The sequence below is a fragment of the Aotus nancymaae genome, unplaced genomic scaffold (genome assembly GCF_030222135.1).
Source record: "Aotus nancymaae isolate 86718 unplaced genomic scaffold, 86718_ANA_hifiasm-v0.15.2.pri h1tg000030l, whole genome shotgun sequence".
NCBI lineage: Eukaryota > Metazoa > Chordata > Mammalia > Primates > Aotidae > Aotus > Aotus nancymaae.
The window spans coordinates 11,358,927-11,383,454 of NW_026988443.1; the positions used below are offsets into that span (position 1 = coordinate 11,358,927).

The 24,528-nt window shown below is 42.8% G+C and overlaps 1 long non-coding RNA gene across 1 annotated transcript in view; it reads right to left on the minus strand.

The window, feature by feature from the left end:
* The window catches only part of LOC135277245 (uncharacterized), a 198,280-nt gene that overhangs the window by 64,057 nt on the left and 109,695 nt on the right, over nucleotides 1-24,528 (minus strand). The window lies entirely within an intron of this gene.

Consider the following 24,528-nt stretch of genomic DNA (forward strand, 5'->3'; position numbering starts at 1 on the left):
ATAACTATGATGACAAATAATTCAGAGTCAAATCCATGGACTTTGTGTTCTGATCAACTTAAGCACCATTTTTTCTACTTAGGAGGTAGATCCCAGCAGACCCACCTGAGAGACTCAACTAAATTAAATCCAACAAATCATTTTTGTCCCGACTTGTGCTTGAAATTATAGGTAGATACCTGCCATGTTGGAGCTTTCAATCTGGTTGGAGAAATAAACTTCTCATATTTAAGTCAATCAGAAGACAATTCGAGGCAGTGTTTAAGTCAAACACCAGAGACAGCAAGTAGAGTCCCTGTATTAGTTTCCTATGGCTGTTGTAACAAATTACCACAAACTCGGTTGCTTAAAACAACACAAATATATTCTCTTACAGTTCTGGAGGCTAGGAGTATAAAATATGTTTTATAAGGCTAAAGTCAAGGAATTGGCAGGGCTGGTTCTTTCTATATGCTTTGGGGAGAGAATCTGTTCCTTGCCTCTTCCAGCTTCTCGTAGCTGCCAGCCTTCCTTGGTTTATGGAGGCATCATTCCAATCTCTGCTTCCCTAGTCACACTGCCTTCTCCTCTTCTGCAGTCACAGCTCTCTCCGCCTACCTCTTCTAAGGACATTCACGATTACATATAGCACCACTCAGATAATCCAAGATAATCTCATCATCTCAAGATTCTTAATTTAATCACATTTGCAATGTCCCTTTTGCTATATAAGGCAACATTTGCAGGTTTGGAAGATTAGGACCTGGATGTTTTTGGATGCCACAATTCAGCTTACCACAGTCCTCAATAGCACCAATGGTTGTTGGGTGCGGGGGGGGCGGGGCTAGTGGGGATAAATCAGTTTTGGCTAGGAAAGATGGCTTGAGGATAACAGACTTAGGATCAACTTAAACGTGGATAGAATTTGATCAGGAAAAGAGAAAGATGAGCACTACAATGCTCAATAAAAAGAATAAAAATAATCAATTAGTCTCATTAAGCATCATTTATGAGCTGATATTTGTGCTAACTTCTTCCATCTGTGGGGAGATCAAATTCCCAAACACATGGTCTCTGTCTCAAGAAGCCTTTAATGTATTAGGAAAAGAAATAAATATGCGCACAAGGCAGTGGATATACCATTCAGTGCTTTCCACTGGGAAAAGGAGTTCAGTGTCAGCTGTGGTCAGGGAAGCCTCACTAGGAGAAGGGGGCACTACATGGGTCACCCACTCTTTCAAACTGCCAGTAGGGATGGGGATGGGCAGAAAAGGATGAAGGCTAAGATAGGCCAGCAAGTTTGGCAAGAGGCTGCTCACCCGAAACCTTACCCAGCAGTTACAGTAGAACAGCAGGACTGAAGCCAGGCTCCAGCAAATCAGGAGAGAATGGATGGGTAAGAATTGGAGGCACAGCAAGAGAAGGGGAGAAAAATAAGAAAAAATGGTCATTAGAAAGAATGACTGGTCAGAAAAAGTCAGGGGGTGGAGTTTGGTTTTGTTCAAGAGAAGAGAAATCTGATCATACTTGAAAGAGAAAAAGAGGAGGAAAGGGCAAAATCAGAAATCCTGGAGAACGAGGTGATACTCGTGAACTGCAACTTGTAAAAACATCTTTGGTCTGGCACACGGTTCTCAGGAATAGGAAAGTAGCTGAGAACACAGCTCCAAGGTCAGCCCTGAGGCCACCCCTCCCTTCTTCATTGGTCCGCTGGTGAGAGTAGAAGGTTGCATCCTGCTGGGTTACTTTGACATTTCCCTAAAGTTTGCAGGGTTTATTTAGAAACACTTTTTAGCTGCCAATAGAAGTAGGGGAGGTAAGAATTATCCCTCCAACCATTTCGGGCCCCATTCCAGTACTAATGAGGTGTCAAATCATTAACAGGTGGAGAAGCTTGTCAGCCTTGGCTTTGAGTTTTTGTAGATAGTAAAATACTATCCTTAGGCCTTCTGTCTCATTTGTTAGCAATGTCCATCTTTTTCAATTCTCTCTAGGAGACATGAAGGCATGGTCTCAGAGGCAGAGAAGAAGAGAGGTGAGCTGGAGGGCAGACAGGAAGGTAGGTGTCCTGTGATCTCTGCTGAAAGGATGAAACCTAAATATAGGACCCCTAAACCTTTAGCTCTCAGGTCATGAGAATATTTCAACTCAATTCAACAAGGATTTATTGGGACCTGCTGTGTGCCCGCCACTCTGCTGGATGTTGATACAAACATGGTTAGGATTTATTTCCTGACCCTTAGGGAGGCTATGCCTTTTGGAGGAGGTAGAGTGAAAACAACTCATCCATCAGAATTTTATTCTTCTGTATGCAACACAATCCTGAAAAATAGGGAGAGATAATCAGGGCTAGTTGCAAACATTGCCATTCTGAAGAAAATCAGGATTTGTAGCATGAAGAGAGACAGGAAGAACACAGATTTAGATGGACAACTAACCAGCCTGCCAGAACAACCAACTCTAATACAGTTTGGTGGGGGGCTGTACCCAAAATATGAATCAAGTGATGTGGAAGCATAAAAGAAGGAGAGATTAATGATCATACAGGGGTGGATGGGAGCACCTAATATGGTTGACAGAGACTTTTTTCACCATGGAAAGTAGACTTGAGCTAGATATGAAGAATGATCAAGCTTTCACCAGGTTAGAGAAGAGGATGGCCCCTGCATTTAGAGCCAGGAGCACTGAGGTGGGGAAGTGCTTGACAGATTTGGTGAATGGCAAATACAGGAAGAAAAGAGGTGGTGGGGGCTGTGGCACATGAGGGTGGAGAGGAATTTGAAGGGTATGCAATGCCATGCTGAGGAGTTTTAATTTTATCCTGCATAAAATAGAGAGTCGTAGAAGATTTTTTAAAGTAAACTAATGGGACAGTAAATATATCAGTTAGCTATTGCTGTCTAACAAATTACTCCAAAAGCTCAGTAGCTTAAAGCAAAAATAATATACTATACTTGAGTTTGCAAATCAGCTGGGACACTGCTCAAGGCTACATTTGCTGATCTAGTCTCAGCTGGGCTCACTCATGCATCTGCTGGTTGACTGGAGCGCCGCTCTAGGCCAGGCTTAGTTAGGGCATGTTAGGGAGGTTCTGCTCCATGTGTCTCTCATCTTTTTCCTAGAACCCATGGGCTAGCCAAGGCATGTTCCTCTCCTAACAATAGCAGAAGCACATGTAAACAAGAAGGGAATGTCCCTTCTTAAAGCCTAGGCTGGGAACTTGCACATCATCACTTTCACCCCATTCTGATAACTAAAACAAGTCACATGGTCAGTCCCAAAATTAAGCAGTGAGTAATATTCTCCTCCCTCTTTTCGGTAGGAACTGCAAAGGTTGAGGCAAAGGGTGTAGTTTCACGAAGAGGTGAAAAAATGGGGACATTAGTGCAATCTTCCAAGTGTGTCTTTAAAAAGATGTGTCTTAAAACATAACTCAGGCAGTCATGTAAGTGACTGGGAGGAAGAAGAAAATGTAGGTAGAGAAACTAGCTTGGATTATGGTTATAATTCATTCAGGAGATGACAAGAGCACGAACTACAACAGTGGGACTTAGTGGAGGAAAGAACAGACTGAAGATGTCTTAACTGCTTCTCCTTTAGGAGAGTTTTGACTTTGAGAAAGAACTAGATGAAAACCCATCAATGAACATTGCTTGGTGATACCAATTGAGCTGTGTTGGGCTATCAATTCCTAGCATTTCTTTCTCTGTTTACAAGACATGACTATTTATCTTTTATCTTTGAAACTAGGCAGGATTATACTTTTTTTTTTTTTTTAGACAGAGTCTTGCTCTGTCACCCAGGCTGGAGTGCAATATCGCCATCTCGGCTCACTGCAACCTCCGCCTCCCAGTTCAAGCAATTCTCCTGCCTCAGCCTCCCAAGTAGCTGGGACTCCAGGTGTATGCCACCACACCTGGCTAATTTTATGTATTTTTAATAGAGATGGGGTTTCACCGTGTTAGCAAGGATGGTCTCGATCTCCTGACCTCATGATCCTCCCACCTAGACCTCCCAAAGTGCTGGGATTATAGGCATGAGCCACTGTGCCCGCCTGGCAGGATGATTATTTGCTAGAAAAGAAAAGTCTAAGAGAAAAGGTGGCACCTGCAGGTGGCCATGCAGCAAGTACTATGCCAGAGCTGCTGCTGAGGTCAGAGGGTATACCTCAATTCCTTTGATTCTTCCTTGATCACTTTTACGGACAGGTGTCAATCTCAACCATACTCTTGACATTGATTATTTTCTTCCTCATTTTCTCATTGTCCGTGGGCAAACCTGGTCTCATCAAGTATCTTAGCTTCCTCCGTTACACAGATACCTGCTTCTCTTGTTAGACACACAGTGTAAGTACAATAAAGATTTCTTGCCTTGATTATCATCTGTTGCTCCAGTTACCCTGACTGTATCATAAGGTCAAGTGTTATTTACTAATTTCTCCCACCTATGGAGCACCTTTTAGGAATTAGATTCAGTAGCCAGAATGTCTTGGAGAAACAGCAATAGGCTGCCCCCATGCTCCCTGGGAAAACCATGTTCATCAGCCTGCCTTGGTGTTTCTGAGACCTGCTGTTTAATTTATTAACTACTCTTCAGTTTGGTGATGGAGGAGAGACTAAAATTAGTAGGTCCACTCCCTATAACTGACTTTACACCTTTCTAAATGGGTTGGGATCAATTTAGCAGAAGGTTTGGAGATGGGTTCCAATTCTTACCAGGCCACTTACTAGCAATAAGATACTGATGTCACTTAATATTATTGAACTATTTGTGTGTGTGTGTAAAATGGGGATAATGATAATTTGCACTACACAGTGGCTGTTGGAGTCAAATAAGATAAAGTGATGTAAATGTTTTGTAAATAGTACTATGCACAGGAACATTATAAACATTTTTCAGGAAACCTATGGCCTTTCCCCATATCCTAATTCCTTACCCCTTAAATCCCAATCATAACAATCATCATCAAAAAAGGTCTTCTCAACAAGTCGAATCCAATCTAGTCTCACTTCAGTGTACTCATATTTCTTGTTCTTTCTAAAGCAAGAAAAATACGATTTCAGGTTATGCTTCTTTCAAAAGCAGAAGTTTATATTTTATATGGCTTTCCATTCCCAACACCACAGCATATGAGAGGGATATTGATAGAGAAGCAATTTAGAGGAAAGGGTTCAAGATGGCATAGATGAGTGCATTGAAAGAGCAGAGAAAACTAGGAAAAAAGAACATTATTTTGCAGATAGAGGTACAATGATAGCTAAGGTCAGTTTCTGAAAGGACCACTATGAACCTGAAGGGTCATTTTTTTTTTCCTATAGGCCCTTGTCTTAATTCAAGTTTCCTAGGAAACAGAGCCTGAGGTAAGGTTTAAGGGTTGAGATTCTATTTGAGAGGTGCAATCCCAGGGCAATGAGAGAGGAGGAAAGAGGAAGTGATTGCTGACTGAAATGTTAATATGCTATGTGTTACCACATATCATGAGCCACAGAGAGACACAGCTGATCACTTGTTCAATCCACATACTTCATCACACAGAATCTTTTCTTTTCTTTTCTTTTCTTTTCTTTTCTATTTTTGAGATGGAATCTCACACTATCTCTTGGGTTGCAGTGGTGCGATCTCGGTTCACTGCAACCTCTATCTCCCAGGTTCAAGAGATTCACTTGCCTCAGCCTCCTGAATAGCTGGAATTATAGGCACCTGCCACCACACCCAGCTAATGTTTTGTGTTCATAGTAGAGATGGCATTTCACCATGTTGGCCAGGCTGGTCTTGAACTCCTGACCTCATAATTTGCCCCCCTCAGCCTCCCAAAATGCTGGGATTAGAGGCATGAGCCACTGTGTCCAGCCGGATCTTTTCAAACAGAGATGATGGCAAAAGTGTGCCTTGAAACAGTCTGTGAGAGGAAGCAATAGAAGGATATTTGCCATCCTATCATCTGTTTGCATTGGTCAAAATTTGACCATACAGGGAATTAAGTCCCCTGCATGTCCAGCTTCCATCATGCAGCCCCTCAGCAGGTATTTGGGACGTCAGATCCCACACCTTATGGTAGAGCATTTCATCTAAGACTGGAAGGGGTAGGAGTAGCCAAAACTCTAGATGTGTAACTGGTTGGTCAGGCTACAAAGCAACAGCCAAAGGAGATGAGGCCACTTCCTGGACAAGCGACTGGTGGGCCACAGGATATGTTTATGCACCATGTTGACTCAGCAGCTGTAGCAGTCATTCTCAGAGTGGCCTCTACTATGAGTGGTCTCTCAGAGAAGGGCAGACACATTGGTGGCTGAGATGGACAAGCAGCTGAGGGTCCAGAGACTAGGGCACTAAGCGATCTGAAGAGGTGCAAAAGAGACATTCTATACAGGCTCCTCTGTTCAATATCTTTTGGTGCCTATTATGTACCAGGAACTTGCTAGACCCTGAGACGACAAAATAAATTAACAAATCTCACTAAGTCACAGTCAGTTCCTCAAAGGCATGCCCAGCTCAGTAGATGCCACAGAGACATGAGCAAATTATGGCAATATAAAATGATAAGCATGGTACATAGAAGGCATAATAAAGAGACATGCTAGGCCAGGCGCAGTGGCTCACACCTGTAATCTCAGCACTTTGGGAGGCTGAGGCAGGCAGATCACAAGGTCAGGAGATTGAGACCATCCTGGCCAACATGATGAAACCCCATCTCTACTAAAAATACAAAAAACTAGCCGGGCACGGTGGCACGTGCCTGTAGTCCCAGCTACTCAGGAGGCTGAAGGAGGAGAATCGCTTGAACCAGGGAGACAGAGGTTGCAGTGAGCCATGACTGTGCCACTGCACTCCAGCCTGGGCAATAGAGCGAGACTCTGTCTCAAAATCGATAAAAATAATAATAAAGAGACATGCTAGAACGCTATTGTTCAAGCAGAAGGGGAAAGAACCTAGAGAGCTGTACAGATGTGGATTGGGCTGCTTCACAAAGTAGTGGATTTCCTGTCCCTGAAGTGTTCAAACACCAGCTGGCCAGTCACCAAGCTAATATGCCATACGGAAGACAAAATCATCCAGTAGATGAACTAGATAAGGCTTGAGGCCACTCCAGTTCTGGAGCACTGTATTCTTATGGTGGATTTATACTTGACATCCGTAGCCAGACAGTTCCATTGGTTAGAAACTTTCCTTAAATATCTACATTTGAGGGTTCCATATAACCTGGTAGTTTTGTTTCAGTTTTGTCCAGATCACATCCTGAGCCCCATCTGCTTGTGTCGTAAACACATGTCTTTGGTCACCAACAGGGCAGGATGAGAGAATATGACAGATTGCCTACTGCTTCTAGTACAAAAATAAAATAGTTTATACCAGGAACTGCCAATTGGAAAATAGAGTAGAACATACAATAGACAATATAGCAGCAAAACTATAAATATCTCTAAACTAATCTTACAAAGAATACATAGAATACACAGAGTTTTCATGTATTCGAAAAATTTAAACAATTAAAGGTGTTAAAGAAGATATGAAAAGTAAAGAGCTACTCCACATTATTAGATGGAGCAACTTAGTGTAGAAATGTCATTTCTCACTAAATTGATGTATAAATTCAATGCAATTTCAATAAACATTTCAGCAGAATATTCTGAGGAACTTGAAGACTTGGTTGTAACATTTATATGAAAGAATAATGGTGCACAAATAGCAAAATCTATTCTGAGAGCAAAGAGAAGGTATCTGAGCTATATGATAGTAAGATACACTACAAGTCAAAATATGTTTCTATAAAAGGTGCTAGTGACACAGTTGCAAAGAAAGAGATCAATAGAGCAGAATAAAGAGCTCCGAAAAAAAATCATATAAGATAGGGAAGCATCACAAACCAGTGAGAAAAGGATGGGATGTTTGTTCAATGCTGAGAAAACTGACTGATTCTATGAAGAAAAATCAAGTGAGGTCCCTGCTTCAGACCATACATAAAAATAGTCTCAGCTATGTTAAGGACCTAAATGTGAAAAGTAAGATTATTAAAATAATACAAATAAATGTAGGGAATATTTTTGTGACTTTGAGGTGGAAAAGGACTTTTTCAACAAGATTCCCAAATCATAAAACATATTCAAATTTGATGCATTCAACTATATCAATGAAATTATACTTGACTAACAACCCCACAAAGTTGATAAATACGTGGCAGATTGGAAGATCTTTTTATCATTTAGAAAAGATATGGCTATCTACACTATAAATAAAGAAGAAAATAGAAAATGCAATAGAAAACAACAAAGAATATAAATAAACAAGCGATAGAGGGGTAGGGTGGCCATATCATTTATTAACTTAACCGGGACACCTTAACAGCAAAAAAGGGCACTTTGAATAACTTCGCCAGAGCAACAGCCAAAAACCTGGACTGTACCAAGCAAACCAGGACCTGTAGCCACTGGATAGAAAAGGAAACTGTAATAGCTAATAGAAGAGAGATAAAGAGATGCTTAGCCTTATTAGTAATAATATAATTAAATAAATGCAAAATAAAATAACAATGAGATGCCACTTTCTACCCATTAAGGCTGCAAAATTTAGAAAACCATTCAATACCAAGTTTTGGCTAAGATGGGTACCATTGGCCAGTGTTAAGTAATGTAATTTCTCTAGCAAACAATCTGACAGTACAAAATGTGATTAAGTAGATTTACATTCTACGACCCAGTAATTTCATTCTTGCATATATGCCCTGGAAACATGCACAAAAGACCACAAGTAGAGATGTGCAAGGATGTTCTTTTGGAGCACTGTGATAACAGGCTGTTAGAGGCTACCTGAGTGTCCATCACAAGGGGAGCAAGTAGCAAAAAGTAATAGATGCGTATGGTGGAATCAGATGCTTCAGAATGAAGCCATGACCTGGATGTGTATACAGCAACACAGATGTCAAAACCATAATGTTGAGTGAAACATAGTCAATACAGAATGAGATTAACACGAGGCCATTTGTGGAAATATAAGTACATATATAAACAAGACAACAGTGCGTTTTCAAGGACACAAGTGTATTCCAGGTCATATATAAAACACATTACAGTGGTTGCCTGGGAAGAAGAAAGGACGAGGAAGTATAGGAATGTGAATTGGAAACAAAAGGTGAAAATGCTAAAAGAAAAAAGAAGAGGATCTTTGATCTTTGCTCATCATAAACTGAAGAGTATGATTAACTTAACAATCAGCTGCTGAGTTAAATAACCAGCCAACAAAAACAAAAGTCTGTTTCTCCCCCATTGAGGATAAGTCCAGCATGTCACTTGTTAAGATAAAGTCCCTGGGTCCCCAGTGAATCTTATCTTCTTTAAACCTTCATTAGTCCTAATCTTCCAATTTCTCTTTCTCAATCAGAGCTCTTTGTCTGCATAGGAGATGAATTCTCTCAGTCTAGGATTAAGAAAAATATGACAGCTTAGAAGAAGTGTACAGGAGATCTATCTCACCAAACTCAAGGGCATGCAAAATGCCAGACAGGTTCACAAATGACAGTGACATGGGGCCTACGTTATTCTCCCCAGGACTGTGTAGTCAAGCTCTTTGTCTACACAGTTGCCTTACTTGCTCTCTGCAGACTGGTTTTCTTTGCCCCTCAAAGACATGTACTAGGCATGACTCTGTCCCAAACCAACATCTGAAGGCGAGAGTATCCAGTTGGCCCAGCTTAGTCCAATCCACTAGTCAGGCACACAAGGCTGCACAGGCTCTAATCCTTTGAGTGATGGGGATGAAGGGCAGTGTTCAGGAAAGAGGCTGTGGGGGGAAGCTGAGGTGGGTGGATCATGAGGTCAAGAGATCGAGACCATCCTGGCCAACATGGTGAAACTCCATCTCTACTAAAAATACAAAAGTTAGCTGGGTGTGGTGGCACATGCCTGTAGTCCCAGCTACTTGGGATGCTGAGGCAGGAGAATAGCTTGAACCAGGGAGGCAGAGGTTGCAGTGAGCCAAGATCATGCCATTGCACATTGTCAGCGTGGCGACAGAGCAAGACTCTGTCTCAAAAAAAAAAAAAAAAAAAGAAGTCTCATATACTCTCTTTGTAGATATCCCATCACACAACCAGAGGAAACAGGTTTTGACCAGGTTAGCAGAAGAGGAATTGACTAAAGTGATGTCACCTGAGGTTTCATTGATCTTTCCATCCATTGCATATCTTAGAGGGTTTAATTAAAGAAAAATTAGAAACTTAGAGATCATTTAGTCTCAGCCTATCATTTGCAGGTTAGATAGCTGGGGCTTGATGGTATTAAAAAGTAGTTCAAGGTCAAGCACATGGACCCACCAGCTGGATCTCAGACTCCCAGTCCCAGGGTTTTCATCTCACCTTGAAACCACAGTATTAGCCTAGAGTATCTTCCATCCAACAAACAAAATAGACATCAAGTCCCTTGAATAGGAATTAAAATAAATACAATATTTCTATATACAGATATATGCTGTATCTGTAGTCTTCATCAATATTATGCCCTGAGGTTCGTGACATATTTAAAGAGTCCCTCAAGGTTATAACCCTAGTCTGGTGGACTGAAAAAATTCAGCTCACGCTTTGGCTGAATCCCAGTGGAGGTGATTATAATCACCCACCCTCCAGGCCCAAGAGAGCCTCTCCTGTGTGCATCCCCTCTTCTCTAATCATGGGCTTCCTTCCCATCCTGCACCAAGGGTGCCTTCACTAACAGGTGCATTGGGTGCAATGTTACAGTTGGAACATTTTAGAGTTGTAATTTATAGTTGGGAGAGTACTTAGAGGTCATCAATCAAGCTCTCTGAAATTTACGGATGGTGAAATTGAGGTTCAAAAAGAAAGAATGAGAGGCCCAACGGCACAGGAAAAGCTGTGGAAACATAAGAAAAATATATCATTTCTCTATGGTGCCATTTCTATGACTGCACCCAATCTGTTTCTCTCCTATTTCAGCAGACAATTCCCTTATCAGCAGCCAAGGACCCAAATGAATAAAAGCAAAACTGTGGGGGCTTGAGTGGTTTCAGGTGATCCATAAATTTGACACAAAAACAAAACCAAAAAAGCTTATAAAGGAAGGCTACGATGTGGCAAATGCTGTTAGCTCCCCACCCTCCCAATACCCTTCAGGATGCACCAGCCTACGTCCAGTTGCCAGGACCTGTACCTTTCTCCAGCTGCCTTACTCCAAGACACCATCAGTCCCCAGTGCTGGGGAAGTAAATTCCCACTCCCAACAGCCCTCAAACAATGACTTACAGAAGGTGGTGTATAGATACCCCAGTCCCCTAGCCCCTCAGTGGGACAACCTGGAGGCATGTTTCTACACTGGTTCAGTTTCCTTGCAGGATCAAGCTTCTCCTTCACAGAGGTAGCTGTTCTTATAAACACCCTGTACTGGCTCATTTCCTTTTCCATCTCACTCTCTCTCTCCTGCTGGTGTTTCCTACACCTCCCAAACAACTACTTGTACTTGATTACTCCTTGTCTTGAGGTCTGTTTCTAGGGAACCCAAACTAAGAAAGCTTCATAAGAGATATGCATTCTTGGCTGGGCATAGTGTCTTGCGCTTGTAATCCCACCACTTTGGGAGACTAAGGCAGGAGGATTGCTTGAGAAGTTCAAGACCAGCCTGGGAAACATAGCAAGACCCCATCTCTACAAAAAAATTCAAAAGCTAGTCAGGTGTGGTGGTACACAACTTAGTCCCAGCTACCTAGGAAGCTGAGACAGGAAGATCGCTTGAGCCCAGGAGTTAGAGATTACAGGGAGCCATGATTGCGCCACTGCACTCCAGGCTGGACAAAAGAATAAGACTTCATCTCTAAATAAATAAGTACAAACATACATACATAGGTAAAGTGCATTCTCTCTGGCCTGGAAAACAAAGTGCATTATCAGAATAGGCTAGGTTATATTACTGTAGCAAAAATAACTTCAGTGACTTAACACAAAGTTTATTTCTCCAGTCAAAGAAGATTTGGTAACTCTTCTCAGGCAGCTCTCCTTCCAGTGGCCATTCAGGGATCTCTGCCAGGACCATGTGTGGCTCTAGTATCTTGAAGCCCTTCTCTTCCAGCCTTGTGGAGGATGGAAAGAGGGAGGATGGAAAATTACAAGATGTTTTAAGGGGCAAGCTTCGAAGTATTCTACATCATTTCCACCTACATTCAGAGTTTAGTCACACGATTTTACCTAAATACCTTTTGTGTGTCCAGGGGGAAAGTAAAGGGGTCGATGAAAGCATCCCACTGTCTTCTCCATACAGATATACAGGGCATCTGGCTGGATTCTAGAATGGGAGAATCCTGACTTCCAGGCCATAGCCCTGGTCAAGGAAAAGGTATTGGCCATCAGCAGCAACCTCTTCTTGGCCTTTGTCTTCCCTAGCTCCTGAAGCTTCATCTCCTACTGATCCCACCTGCAGACCTTGGCTGGCTTCAGTCATTCATTTAACACACAGTGTGTGAGCACCTACTGTGTGCCAGATGTTATGCTATGCACTGGAGATAAGCTGGTTTCTGAAGCACTGGTCTTTGCCACAGCAATAGGTGTTTCAATAGCCATCACCCACTGTTCAGTGGGAACTTAGCATCTGTGTTATTCAACCAGATTCCCTGGAGCCAGCCCTTACAGGGCAGATCTGAGGTTCCAGGGATCCTCCAGCACTGCACATCGTCTCACCGCCACCAGTTTTCTAAATCGGGCTGTTCAGGAGCCTGAACTTCTGCTGAGCTTCCCTCTCTGGGGTTTGCCAATTTCCCCAGTCTCCTCTAAGATGGCAGTTCTCAATCTGGGACCTACAAACCTGGATGGTAAACAAAGGTTGCATTTTTATTCTCCTACCCTCTAACTCATGGGTTGGCACATCATAGCCCATAAGCCAAATCTGGTTGGCTCACCACCTATGTTTTCTTAGCCTGTGAGCTATGAGTGTCTTTTACATTTTCAAATGGTTAGAAAACAAAATCAAAAGAGAAATAATATTTCATGACTTATAAAACTTTTATGAAATTCAACTTTCACTGTCCATAAATAAAGTTTTATGGAAACAGAGCCATGCTCATTCATTTACATATTATCTGTGGCTGCTTTCAAGCTATATCAGCAGAGTTGAATAGTTGCCGATAGAGACCATATGGCTCACAAAGCCTAAAATATTTACTATCCGGCCCTTTACAGAAAACTTTGCTGACCTCTGCTATAACTGAATGTTAGCGTTTTCTTCAATTAGCAATAAAGGCAATAACCAGAGTGGTATTCACAGTATCTGTGACATTGTTACCAATAGAATTCACAGATATTTTCATAACACTGCATTTTTACCTATTTTGAAATATCATATATAGTCATCATTATTTCAGAATTAGAGCAATTATTAGGCCCACTATTTTATCTTGTCATTTTAAAGCATTTAAAAAGAAACACATGGCCGGGCGCGGTGGCTCACGCCTGTAATCCCAGCACTTTGGGAGGCCGAAGCAGGTGGATCATGTGGTCAAAAGATCGAGACCATCCTGGTCAACATGGTGAAACCCCATCTCTACTAAAAATGCAGAAAATTAGCTGGGCATGGTGGCGCGTGCCTGTAATCCCAGCTACTCAGGAGGCTGAGGCAGGAGAATTGCCTGAACCCAGGAGGCGGAGGTTTCGGTGAGCCGAGATTGCGCCATTGCACTCCAGCCTGGGTAACAAGAGCGAAACTCCGTCTCAAAAAAAAAAAAAAAAAGAAACACATATATTACTATGTCACATAATTGTGGGATTTTAAATTTTTTTGATAGCTATATTTCATTATAATTGTGATCTTATGTATTTTGATTTAGGTATTTTAAAACATTATTTTGAAAAGGAGTCTATGGGCTTCATCAAACTGCCAGAAAATCTACAACACAAAAAGGGTAAAAGTCCCAGTTCCAGGAGAAAGAGGACCCATCTGGCGAAGTCCGGATTTCCCACCCAGCTCTGGCCAGCTCTCTTGTGCAGAGGGTTGGAGCCACCTCCCTGTATCCCATCAACTCACTGGGAACGGAGAGGTCCCAAACAGGGAGTTTGTATTGCTTTCCTGGCCCCCTGTTAGCATTTGACGCTTAACTCCTCAGCAGCACTTCTTTCTTTCCCCAGTATTGCCTGACCAGCAGTGCCTTTGCCACACCTACAGGGCCTGCATCTTCAGCTGCCCAGCCACCCTTACCCAGCCAGCCTTAGGACGGCTTCAACGTCAAGGCCCAAGGACTCTATTAGAGACCTTAGAGGTTCAGTTCCAGGATGGAGGCTGGGGAGGGATGGCAGTGCCAGGGGCCAGGGACTAATAGCCCAAGAGGACCCTCTTGCCCTTTCCCACTCCTGTTTCCTGCAAGAATGTCGTCTTTACTAAGTTAACTCCATGTACCCTGCCCACCCAAGAAAGATGGGGGAGCTCAAGTTGCTTCATACAGGAAGCACCACATTGGACTTTGTATGGAGAGACCACATTTACTGCCCTTAAAGTCTCAGCATCTACAGGTCCTTGATTCAAAACAGGCTTTGAATCTAAAATTTCCACTTGGGAATTTGAGAGACTTTAAGGCACTATCCTGAAAAGGCCACATGACTTTTGACTAAGCCATATACACATGGAAACCTCTAGAATAAATATGGAAGAAATGACCGGGTTCTACACCATGCTCCAATTGGGAATATGGTTAAGATCTTCAATATTTATTTTTTTCATGAAATGGTACCTGAACTTTCCTAGCAAAAGAACATGATCACATAATTATGTGTGTGTGACCCATATGTGTGGGATGGAGCCAGGGCCCTGAAGGAGATATCTGAAAGCAGACACTGCCAACCTGAGGAAGGTAGGTTGCTGTTGAGGGTTAACTTCCCAATCCCCTCATTCTTCAGGTAATCTCCTCACAAAGCCTACAAAGTTCTCTTTCTCAGGGCCTTTCTGAAAAGGAAAAGCTGCCAGAATGGTCTCGGTGATGGAAGGTAGGCTCAGTGACCACCAAGGATTCCAACATTCAGATATCATCCACTAGACATTAACATATTAACCAAGAATCTCCCAGTGAACCCTTCGGTGAACCAGGCTTGAGAAAACTATCCACAGTTTGCCTGGGCTTGCTCAGTCCAGGGAGGGTGCAGACATGGAGCACAGCTTCAGAGATGGGTGACCAGCCAACTCGTTTTCCAAGAAAGCCCCAGAAAAACTGGGACAAGTTGGTCACCCTACAAGAGACCTTCAATTCTGCCTTCTAGATCTTGCCAGTTGTCTCACTGGGTGACTTCGAGAAAGTCTTAATTTCTTCATGTATGATATGGCAGCCTGTCATCTTATTAAACCAACCAGCTAAACATGCTATTGAGTCTGTTGGCTTGTACTCCAGGGTTGATATTTATGAAGAACAAAGCTGGTTTATATCACTGCTTTGATATACACCATCATTATTGCCTCTTGCATTTCTCTACTGCATCTCCTTCCAAAGGATATTCACAAGCTGTGAATATAGTTTAATTTTATCCTAACAACTTCATAAAAGACAAAAGATAAGAAGGAGAGCTCTAAACTGTAGTGATTCCCATTCTACAGATGCACAAACAGGATCACAGAAAGAAGTGACTTTCTTAAGGTCACCCAGTGAGTAGGCAAGTGGTTCTGTTCTCTGGATTGCTGCCCAGTGCCTTTGCTTACAGTCCTCACACTTGAGCAACTCTGCATGCTGATGATATTCAACCCCACAGTGTCTCATGGACCACCTACCCTAGTTCTTGCCTCTCTTGCAAGAATAGATCCAGTGTTTCACAGATATCACAGACTTACAATCACAAAACGGGGTATTGCTATGAGGGATATTGATGAGACTTTAAAGATGGAGTAATTGGCTGATAAGATAATGAGCCTTAAAGTAGATAATAATATTGAGCTCTAAAGGGGATATTAGTATTGATCCACCTCATCAGGCCTGTTGGGAGGATTAGCTCACTAGCAACTGTAAGAAACTTTGCAATGAAGGAGCACAAATGATAGCACATTTGAGACTCACCTTATCCCCTTTGGGATGCCTCTCCCTAGAGTGATTTAAGTAGTCATCTGGATGCCATAGCAACCAAGGCCTGCCTGATGGAACCCTTCATCCCTATGCTTCCTGTGCACTTCAGTATTCTTTAACTCAACCATAAGGTGAAGACTTGCCTTTCTTCATAAAACAAGAGTGCAGCAAAAAGCTCTTGATTTTTGGCTCCTAAAAGAAGCAGGGGCATGGCAAATATGTAGGATGCTTTTAAGAACTCAAACTAGATGCAATACTCTTATCTGTGGCCACAGAAGTCATGGGTGGAAGAGTCATGCTTAGAACAATCAAAGATGGCCAAAGGGGCTTTGCCAAGTAGGGGCTCAAGAGAGGCCATAGAGAAGGCATTGATTTTGTGGTTCTGATCTGGAGTTCTCTTTACTGCCATTTGGGAAACATTAGCTCTCTCTCACCTGCTCCTGTAGCCAGCCCATGTGGAAAAAGTTCTCTGGGTTATTTTCATAATGTCATTATTATAGTAATACTGGTTTCAGGGTAGGTGTTTAATAAATGCTGACTGGTCGATGTTCTGGTGTTTGTGTGTGCATTATGTGCTTACTCACAAGCAAGCTTTTCCAATTTTGCCTTCACTTTGCACTGAACCACAGGCTTTTCGTCCCAAGCCCCTTGTAAAAAAATAAATGAATGAAGAAGTGATTTACTCAAGGTCATGCAGCTTAAAAATGACAGAACAAAGGTGTCCCCAGAGCTTCTGACACCAAGCCTAGAGCTTCTTCTATTCTGCTCTCCTGTCCTCCATAACCATGCTGCAATCCAATCACAAGCCCTCAAGGGGAAGGGACTTCCAGCCCATGCTTGTTTTTATTTTCTCTGTGCTCTAACCAGCTAAGTGTCCACTCAGCAACAGTCAGTCATCAAGGGAGGTCATTGTGAAGGGGGTTCTATTGACTGTGCTAGGGGCAGCCTAGCCTCCCCACTGCCCCAAGGATACCTCTACAGGACATCTGCAATCCTTATTTTGCACAGAAAAGTGGTGAAGTTCACCTTGGTATTCAAGATGCCTTCATTTTCCCCCCATCCTCTCTATTCCTCCTATCTCAAAAGTATTTTCAAGAAAAAGATTTAAAATTGCTTGGAAATTGAAGCAAGATTGCCTGGTTATTAATTCAAATTCTGGCAGGCCTGACTCAAAGCTGTCTCACTTGCTACTGTCACCAATTCCGATGGCTAAAGAGGAATCCTAAGGCGTTGGGCTGAAACTAAGTGATCCAGGAATCCCTCCATCCCCCACCCCAGCTCCATTTAGTGGAATTTAATATTTCCATTCCAGCTGAGGTCTATTGCAGGATGTTAATTGGGATTTCAGTTGGTCTCTCTCACTCTGGGCTTTTGCTTAAACTAATATTTTTGGTTCTTTGTTCCTGTATCTTAACAGCAGACAGCAAACAACCTCTGAATAGCCACAGAATGACAAGAGCTGGATTTATCCAGCAATTTGGCAGATAAACACAATAACAGTAGCCTTCGAATCACTGCTATTGGGAATGTGATAGGGACTGTGTTGTGGCAGAGCAATCCTATACTTTGTGTCATCCTCTGCATAGAAAAAGAATCTGGGTCTCTTGCATCTTATAAGAAAAAATATATTAGAGAGACAATAAGATAATAGTAATAACAGTCTGTTTATATGCTAAAAGCGTTTGAGACACAATAATACAGACCTGAATCTACTTATTTTTTAGGCTTCCTTTAGCAAATTTTCTTTGCTTGGTTTCTATGGAAACTGGAGATTGCACATGAGCTAGAGACACTCAGTAGTCTTTCCTGGCAGATGTGTCCATTTCAGATTTCTCTGATTTAAGAGATGTCATGCTTTAACCACGAGGATTAAAAGAAAAAGTAATACTAATCCATTTGTTGTGCCCATGTAATTACTGCTAAGAAAGTCTATGTTGATAGCTACCATTTATTGAGCACTTGATGTGTTCCAGGACATATTCTAAGCAATTATATATCTTAGCTCACTTAATCTTCCCAGTAGCCCCATTGGTTTGGTATCTGTAATAAGCAAGGTCCGACCAGGAAAACAGAAACCACTCTAGGTCTCTCAGATAGAATGAATTAAATACAAGGAATTAGTTATGAATGCAATGAAAGAGCTGAAAGGCCAAACAATGGGCTGTGAGGCAGCTCAGAGAGTAGCAAAAATAAGAAGCTACTCTAAACCCTGGGGCGGGAGAGAGTAGAGGGAAGAGGTCATGTTTCCTGTGCCCAAAAGTCCAGATGGAATGACATGAACTAGAACTATCATGAGGATTACATGCAGGAGCTGAGACCAAGTTTCCAGTTAAGCTTGTTTTTAGAGCTATACTGGTAGAGGTTGAGAAAGCTGACACCAGATTTTCTTTCCCTATTTCAGGAAAAGAGAATCATGCTCACCGGTGTGGTGGGTTATCAAAGCCCCTTCTGGAGGGTAAGGTAGTCCGACAACAGTGGAACACTAACCTCTGTTTACCCAACCCTATGTCATGGTCAACAAGCACAGGGCCTGGGTCAGTGGTTAAGAGGACACTGGCGCTGCGGCCTGGAGCCTCCTTCTGAGAGGCAAGAACTATCTGGTGGGCACTAAACCTATAAGACTACTACCGGGACATTACAGGAAGCAAAGAGAGAAATGGGGAGGAATGCCTGACTTCTCTCTGTCTCCTGCCCTCAGACCTCTGTCAAGTTCTCCTGTTGGCTTGAATCTGGAGCCAGAAGTCAAAGGATTCTGGGAAATGAGTTCCCCTGTGATACAGAGAAGAGCAGAGGAAGTACAGAGAGGAAACTGAGAGCAACAAGCAGTTGGTTTGTGGAGTATTACTATACCCATTTTATGAATAAGAAAACTGAGGTACAGAACGATTATTTTCCAAAGACAAACATTAGCAAGTACAATGACTTGTTATCTGGTTAAATCCATGCCCTTAACCATTTTATAACATCTTCTGTGGAGGGAAAAAAAAGACTTCACACACATGAAAATCCTATATCACACACCCATCACCCAAGTAGGCCTGGTTGATTATGAAAACGTTTAAGTGGGAGTCTGCCCATCTTAAATTTACCTATCTGGGGGTTCTGAATATTTATTTAATGTGTGCTTATAATTCCAGGCGATTCAGCTTGACTACATATTCATGCCTTCAGTCATAAAAATATGAAAAGGGCATTGTCCTGACTAGTGACACAGACCTGGACATAGAGGGGGATTGGACTGATGAGGAACCTCACTTTTCTCATATTTGCTTTGATTCCATTTGGTTAGAGTGTCACAAAGAGGTGAGGGGGAAAGTAGGCATAAATTCCCAGTTCCTATTTTCTCCCTTAATGTTTGACCATCTGCTGCTGCTAAAGTTGTTAGAGAAATCTATCAGAGGAAAGCTAAATGTCTACCTGAAAACTTCATCGTTTCTCTGAACTGGAGGAAGAAGACCATTTAGCTGAGGGACACCTTGGCAAAACTTGAAGAGAATTGTTTCATCTGATAGTCAGGGCAGACCCTTCCTAGAGGCAGTCATGTCTTCAGAGAGCTTACTTGAAAATCAAGAAACATTGCAATATAAGGATTTTCAGTGACTAGTAATAAGAGAACATTTTTGGTGAGCTTATTTTCCTTGTTTCCTTTTTAATGTATGCTTTATGTGAAGGAACTTCTGTTATTTGTAAGACTAGTCCTGCTTACGTCAGCAGACAAATCCATGGAAACGTGTGGATGCTTTTCCTTCCCAAAGGTTCCGAAGTACTTCCCTGGTTAAGGACCCCTGAAGGGGGATGCTTTCTCCTACTGAATCCCCAAGGCCAGCCAGGGGAAGTGGTGGAATCCTTGCAGTACAGCATATTCTTAATCCCAGGGAGAAAGAAATTTGTGGGAAACCGAAGCCCGCAGAGTATAATCCCTTCTGTCCCCCTCAAAAGATTTTTCCAGAACTAATGAAATTTAAGGCCAGGTAGTGTAGCCTATGCCTGTAATTCCAGCATTGTGGGAGGCTGAGGCAGGAGAATCCCTTAAGACCAGGAGTTCAAGACCAGCCTGGACAGCATAGCAAGACCTACAAAAAAAATACAAAAATTAGCCAGATGTGATAGCGCGTGCTTGTAGTCCCAGCTACTCAGGAGACTGAGGCAGGAGGATCATTTGAGCCCAGGAATTGGAGGCTGCAGTGAGCTATGATCAGCCCATTGCACTCCAGCCTGGGCGACAGAGTGAGACCCTGTCTCTGAAAAAAAAAATAATTTAAAATAGATTTGCCATTGACAGCAATAAACATTTAATGGCCAGGAAGCCTTAATACCTACTTTTTCATTACTGATATGAGATGAAATACATTTGCATAACAAAGAGTATCTGTTATTTTTCCAGATGCCTGACTAAAGACAAGAGAGAGAAATCCTATATCCTGAGACCTCCCTGAGTTTCCTTTAAGTCTGGATCCAGGCTATGTGGGGCCTGATACAATCCTAGGAGCCTTCCTTAAGAAAAAGAATGCAGAATTAGGAACATCAACTTAGGTATAAAAATGTTTATTCATTTAAAATGAGAAAAGAGATCACAACACATTAGGAAATTGTTAAAAGCCAGGAGATGCCAAAAACTTACAATCTAGAATGTAAAGCTTTTGTGTTAATCCTTTTCCTACATTTTTCACACTTTTCAATTATCCCTTCATGCAATAATCCTGTGATATCTCCTATCAAGAGACTAGAAAGATAATTCAGCATTTTCTTCAACATAGTTGACCAAATTTGCTTTTTTATTTTTCATAGTTCAGAAACATTTATTTTGGCTTTACAACTCATTATTTATAGTGAGATGCCCATTTTTAGGACTGTGGTCAAATATGGAAAAAACTTCTAAGTGTTTTCTCTATATCAGCTAAGACTCAAGGGCATTTCAGGCTTTCTCATGAGGCAACTAATCTTAAAAATACACTTTGAAAGGACAGCAGCCACTGATCACTTGGTGTCGATGTCCTTGTTTCTTTATACTGGGTGACTTGGCCTATAGGACACCGGGAGTATCCCTAAATGCCACCACTTAACTAGATCATGAAGTGACTGAATGATGCAGATGTGTACCCACTGAACCCAATATCCCCAATTCAACTTCCCCTTAGGGATTCCCTACAGAGTCCCATAGCTAGTACAAAGCCATATAATACAAGGGGATGATGGCAGAGGGGAAGCTGGCATGAAAAAATACAACAGTCTTAACTGATTGCAGTGAAAGGATTTTTCTAGTTGGCCATGGTGGTGCTCATTTGTGGTCCCAGCTACTCATGAAGCTGAGGCAGGAGGATCACTTGAGTCAGGAGTTGGAGGGTGCAGTGAGCTATGATCACACCAATGCACTCTAGCCTGGGCACCAGAGTGAGACCCTGTCTCCAAAAAAAAAAAGGAAAGACAGAGAAAGATCTTTTCATGTCCTTGAATGGGGATTATGTAAAGGAGGAACCCTGAAATTTATAACCTAAGCTTTCTTAGTTTTGTGATAAATCTGTCTCTGGTTTTATTATCATCATCATCATTATTACTCCTGTAACATGGGGCCCTTCTGGGGATTCCAACAAGATAATGCATACAGATGTGGAACATAACAGGCTGTCAATTGTATTTATCATCATCATCACTGTATTTGGCTCTCAACAAGAGGTAAGGAAGGAAAGGGTGTCATGGCCAAGAGGCTTTCTGGATGAGATGACCCTCCTGCTGGGTCTCGGAGGCTCGCCTTTTACTTATAACACCTGTGAGTACTCAATTCTTTACAGGTAAGGGCATGCAGTAACCAATTTTCAGGACACAGCAATCTAGACAGAGCAGAGGATATTCAATGAGTTCATATTTGCTGCCATTTTTTCAGTCTGGACTAAAGTAAGAGCAATTGATTATTCAAGTTATTTTAAAATTGATTTTATCATCTTATTGAAACTCTAGGAGTATCAGAGTTTTAAAAAAAAGAAGGAAAGAAAGAATAACAAAGAACCTCAAATCTCTGTTCGTTTAGGATGGTTTAGTTTGGGGAAAGATGTTGGTAAAGTGACCTACCTGTATCAAATTATTCTATAGAGAAAAGCTTTTCAGGGAGACACACGGGCTGGATCTTTCCTCTCCAGAACCAGCTAAAAATAGTTCTCTTCTTTATCTCATGAGAATCTGACCCATCTCAGCCCCAGTGAATTGGTACCAAGAAGTGGTACCGATGCGGGAAAGCCATGCTTATATCTTCCCGTGGAAAATTACAGTTGGTGGAAGGGGTGGGGCAGAGAGTAGGTTCCTGCAGGAGGTGGCACACAGGCTCCCAGGAAGGTAGGCACCCTGCCAACCACCTCCTTCAGCAAGCAGAGCTGCTCTGCCCCCACCCGGACCCCGCCAAGCACAGCCACAGAGGCAATTCCTGCCTTGGCATGGATGGAGTACTGTGCCATGAGCCCTGTGCATGGAGGTGGTGGCAAGTCTCCTGAGTCCCCAAGTCAACAAATCCACCCATCTCCCCAGGCCTGAAACTACTCCTGTAGTCAGTCCCTCAGGTTAGGGATGGAAAGGTCCTCATACCATTAAGATACCAATGTGTAAAGCCCTCCTCCAGCCAGACACTAGCACTGGAGCTGACAGTGAACCCTCCAGATGGCCCAGCGGGACAGCATGGCTATGAAAGGAAGGGCTGCTCCAGCACCATGTTCAGGGCTCCCCACAGCAATTTGCAGGTCTTGGATGCCACTGTGATTCTCCAGACCTCTCCTTACTGGAGCTACCACAGTCACTATCAACTTCACACACTTTCCTTCCACTCCATTGTCCAAATCCCACCTCTCTGCCCATCTACAGCTCCCACGGAGCCTTTCCAGACCCCACCTGTAATGGTCACTCTTTCCTCTGACCTTTCATAGCTTTTCATTTATTTTAATAAGTGAATGACTTTTTACACTAACTCAGTTAGGCATGTCTTTATTTCCACTCTACTGGTTGCTGTGTTTCTACCACGCTTATAAATGCTTGCTGAATAAATAAACAGATGACAGTCTGGAATCAGAGAAGGTGGTCCAGGCATAGATTTGTGGTGAGTGTGCCTGAGGAGGCCCAGGAAGGTTGCTGAGGAGCTTGGAGGGTGCCTCGGGATGCTGTGTGTTCTGGGGGTAGCAAAGGCCTTAGCAGGGAGAAGGAGGGGTTTCATAAGCAACTCCTGACATCTGATAATGCCTGGGGGTCCCTGATGGGCAGTCAGGACCTTTTGGGTTGCAAGAGACAAGAGCTAGTTCAAATCAGCCTCAGGAAGAAGGGTATTCTCAGCTTCCTTGAATGGGAAGGATATTGAAATGGCTCACAGAATGGAAGGAAGAATTCTAGGAACCAAACCCAGGATAGGAAGTGAAACCCACTAAGGACCTTCCTCTCGTCTCTTCCCTCTCCCTTTTTCCTTCTTCTCTGTCCCCTGCCCCATCCCTTCTCCCTTCTCCCTTCTCCCCTCATTTCTCTCCCTCTCTTCCTTCTCTTTCTCTCTTTCCATCTCACTTTCACTGTCTCTATTTTAATAGCACTCTCTTTTACATCAGAAAAGTTCTCTCCACATGCCAGAGAAAATAGCTCCTAGCAACTCCAGATATAAACCCTTAATGATTTAAAACTAAGGAAAATTAGCTTTCCACCTCCAATCAGAAGATTCCATGGGAGGCCCCCAACTGGCCTGGATTCTGTGCATCCACCCCTTGGACGAGTCACTGTGTCCAGGGATGTGACACCATTCTTGGCCCAACTGTATGAAGAAGGAGGCCAGGCACCATGATTGACAGCCCCACTAGGGCCACACGGAGGCATAAAACAAGAATGTCAGAGGCTCGCTACACTAGCAGACAAGGGCTCTGGGACAGGGCTCTTGGAAGGTATGATGGGGTGGACTTAGAAATAACTTCAGGCAGGGATGCTGGTATCAAGACCAGGAATGTTTTTCCAGGCAACAAAAGAGAGGCCCTCTAAAACTCTGGGCTTTTGTCTCTTAGGGACACTCTGTTTAAAAAGATCTCAACCCAGCAGCTTCTTTGAACCCTACCTCTAGCCTGAGTGTTGAACCTCAAACAGCAACTCCAATTGTTTGGGGGGAGGGTGCATTGTTTGTTTATTTGTTGTTGTTGTTGTTGTTGTTTTTTTCATTTTTACTGTTGCTTTTGTTTTTTGAGACATGATTTCACTCTGTCACCCAGGCTGGAGTGCAGTGGCACAAACATGGCTCACCGTAGCCTTGACCTCCTAGGATCAAGCAATCCTCCTGCCTCAGCCTCCCACATAGCTGGGACCACAGGCATGCACCACCACACCTGGTTAATTTTTTTAAAATGTTTTGTACAGATGGAGTCTCACTTTGTTGCCCAGGCTGGTCTCAAACTCCTGGGCTCAAGCAATTCTCCCACCTTGGCCTCCCAAAATGCTGGGATTACAGGTGTGAGCCACCATGCCCAGCCTGTAACTCTGCTTCTTGTGACAATCAGCCTTGTGTCAATGGGTCTCTGA